The following is a 4,089-nucleotide window of genomic DNA, read 5'->3' as shown; positions in this document are numbered from 1 at the left end:
ACTTATTACAATTATTAAATTTTGTTACGACTATATGAGAATTATTTTAATATAGAATAATAATTTATAGACGTTTTATTGTATGTATATATATATATAAGAATTTGGACTATTGATCATATTCCTAGTTATATTCATATTAGAAACGTTAGTAAAATGCAAATTTATTGCCAAATTTTTTATCCATCATCAAATGTGAGGAAGAAGAATTTATAAAAGATTATTATAATACGTGATGTGCAAGTTTTTAAAGTTGTTCCTTCGTATTAAGGAGACACTAAGAGCAATAACAATGTCCAGTAACTAAAAAAATTATTTAGAAAGTGTCTGGTTTGAGGTTTAAATTTGTAAAAGGTGAATTAGAAGGTGTTTATATTAAGAAAATGTAAAATTCAAATATTTAAAAGATTAAAATTACTTTCATCTCAAGCTAAAAATTAAGACTTACTTAAAAAGAAAAACTCTAAACTATTACAAATAAATTTACTAATTTGATTTAAAATTTCATTTCCGCCAACCCAAATCCCCGTACCAGTCACCCATTTGTACAAATTTTACAACGAGTGGCTATAATGAGTTGGCTTGATTAATACAAATTTTACACTATTTCTTTGTGCGCTTTACAATTTATTTAACTCTAAAAAAACAAGGCACCACCACCTGGTTCCCACTACGCCTTTATCAATTTTTACACAGATCACGAGCCACCACACGAACTCGTGGTCCTACGTGGCAACGCATACCGAAACGACGTCATTTCCTGCGGTTTATCTTTCAAATCAGAAGTTCAGAAGTTGACCATCAGGTCAAGCAGAAGGTGGGGCCCATATCTTATCCGACATGGACATAGGGTAGGGGGTCCACACTGACAAAACCACGTGTGTAGCCAGAGTGGCTTTTGTTCAGAACGAGGCGATTGTGTGTCAGATGCCACGGAGCACGTGACATTCACACGCGGCGTAAAGCAGCAGCCCTGAACCTACTTACTCTGACCATAAACGCTATTATTGATTGAATGATTCTATTTTCTATAATTCAAACACCAGGCACTTCATTTATTATTCTGCTTTCGGAAGACCATGATGTCCATTTACTAAACTACCACTCCTTATTTATTACTCATAAATAAATTGCTAATTGAAGAGTTTTACAATATACATTAGCAGCATTTCTAGTTTAAAGGGTCGGAGAAGCAAAAATTTAAATTGTAGTAAAACAGAAAATAAAATTGATAATGAGGACAAAACTAAAAATGTTATGAGAAAATTAGATTGTGATACGTTTTTTTTAATCATAATTTTAAAAATAATCTGTAAAACTTTATTATCAAAAATAATGTTTTTATACCATTTTTTTCGAAACTTTGAAAACTCTTTAACTCTTCAAGTAAATTGTTATATTTCGGTCACAATAGTGCTACACGCACCGAATGAGAGGGAGGACATTGTATTAACACTCTCACGGTCCAAACCTTGCTGCCATCTAATAAGAATACACGCGCCGATCAAAGTCGCCGGTGGTGCGACTTTGACTGCATTTTCTGGCCAACTCCGACCTCCCTAGGTCTCGAAGGTGGTACTTTTAAAACTACTTTTAAAACAAGCGCTTCAAGAGGAACATAACCCAGCCATTCACTCTGGCTATATGTCAGCTTTTTTTCGACAAGTTTGTGGGTATTCTGCAACTTTAGAAGTTTTTTTCAGCCACATCGCTGGTTGTTTGAGCTCAAGAGTGGTACCATTGTGAGCTACTCTTGAAGGTGGTCATTTTGGTACATGACAAGCATTGATTTCTTGACGTCGCCCGAAAAGATAATGGGATGGTGTAGTTTTTGTGTTATGTTTGAAAAGTAACATTTAAGTTCTCAAAATTTACAATTTTTGTACAACTTTGTGTTATTCTCAAAATTTTATACTTTTTGTAACTTTATTTTTAAAAATCGTTTTCTCAAAACAATGTCAAACAACTCTATTTGTTTTGAGAAAACAATTTTTAGATTTTAAAAACAAAAAATAATTTTTTAAACAAGGAGTCAAACTAAAAATATGTTGGGGTAAATTATTTTTATATAAAAAAAATTGCCAATGTCTTTATTGACTAGAAACTTATATTAAATGTAATGCATGCGTTTGGCATTCACAACCTACTACTGTTCCTTAAATCACCCAACTCTGATGCAACATATTTAGAAGAAGGGATTTGTTGGTAGAAACGTTGAAACTCATAGGTCAAATTATATGAGCGGCGCAATATGAATTCTCTTTAAAGTGTTACATGGCTTCAAATAAACAAACAATGACGAGGAGTTTGCTGACGAGTTTTCTAATAACAAATTATTTGAATACAACAAATCTATGAATTTATTTGGTAAAATATTAAATAATCTTTACAACTATACGAGAACTTTTTTTTTTTTATCTTTGATATCAGTCTAACTTAAAGTGTGTGTATGTATTATCAAAATAAAATTTATAATGGTTTTTTTGTTGAGTCTCATGATTGGTCTCGGTAAACTGGTTCAACCTTAAAAATTATAATCTAAAATATTTTTTTCGTACTTACATATACAGATCATTATACAATTTTCCATTACATTAAAATAACTTTTTTAAAAGGTATTTATTTTGGTATATTACAATATTAATATTGATATTTTAATATATAAATTATTATATTTAATCAAACAATTCAATACAATCCTATCTAATTTAGACCTAGCTAACTAGTGTTTGAGTTCAATTCAATCTCCACGAGAATCCTAATGTACGCAGTTTCCAAATTTGAAATTAACCCACTTAAGTATAAAATAAATAAATAAAAAAGAAAATAATCAATTTTTATCTAGTATAAATCCTTTTTTTTTTAATGAAATGCAAGTTAGATAATTAGATTAGTATTAGTAAGTTCTTTTAAATTGAGAGTGGCAAGGTTCCATCCCTGCTCATTGTCATTCAAAACAAAGCCAAGCCAAACTAGAATTTTATGCACTTATTTATTGCTCAATTTTGATTGGCTTTTTTTCATTTTTAGTTAGATTTTATGTTTTCTCTTCTTGAACCTTGGAATTTGGTAGGGAAATAGAAAGAAAAAAAAGTTGAAGGAAAATTATTGAGATATTCTTTTATTATACTAAATGTATATATGGTTAAGCGTGAGTTTAGGAATTAGATTAGAATTACAGCATTATTTTCCTAATTACTAGTTTCCTATTTTCTATTACAGCATTAGATTCCTAATTTCTAGTTACCTATTTTATATTCTTTTGTATATATATATGACAAAAACATATCAATGAAAATCAAGTTATTCATGATTTCTTCATAGTATCAGAGCCACACAGCTAAGATACACATCCGGCAATGGCTGGCGGTCACGATACGACTAAGACTCCACCTCCACCTATATCTTCTCGAAATGACCATACATCTCCTTTGACTGCGAAACAATGGCAAACTATAGCTACTATGTTTGGTAATACGCATTCCTCGACCAATCGTTTACGTGGTAAGTTTTCTAAGATTTCTTGGATTATTGATACCGGTGCTTCTAATCATGTGATGGGGGATGAATAATATTTGTTTGATTTTTATGATATTGCTGCATGTCCTGATGGACTCCCTGATGGCCAAAAAATAATTGCTACTAAAGAGAGAAGTGTGAGGCTCTTGGACGGATTGTATCTTAAAAATGTTCTTTAAGTTCCTAAGTTGCACTGCAACTTAATTTTGGTTACACAACTCATTGATGACATGCATTGTCTTGTACAATTTGCTTCTAATATGTGTGTTATACAAGATCGTCATACGAGGAAGCTGATTGGAACGAGGGAACAGAGAGATGGACTTTACTACTTCCGGCAACCGTCTACAATGCAAGCTATCTCAGTGGATGGTTCTTCAGCTTTGTTGGAACTTTGGCATCAACGTTTTGGACATCCTTCAGAGAAAGTAGTAAAGTCATTACCTTTCTTACGTAATGCTAGTGATAAATTGAATAAGGCATGTGATGTGTGCCCTCGTGCCAAACAATCTCGTGATTATTTTTCTCTTAGTGATCATAAGGCCTCCCGAATTTTTGAATTGGTTCATT

This window comes from Humulus lupulus, chromosome 8, assembly GCF_963169125.1.
Source record: "Humulus lupulus chromosome 8, drHumLupu1.1, whole genome shotgun sequence".
Lineage (NCBI taxonomy): Eukaryota > Viridiplantae > Streptophyta > Magnoliopsida > Rosales > Cannabaceae > Humulus > Humulus lupulus.
The sequence above is the reverse complement of the archived record's forward strand: the minus strand, read 5'-3'. Positions refer to the sequence as shown.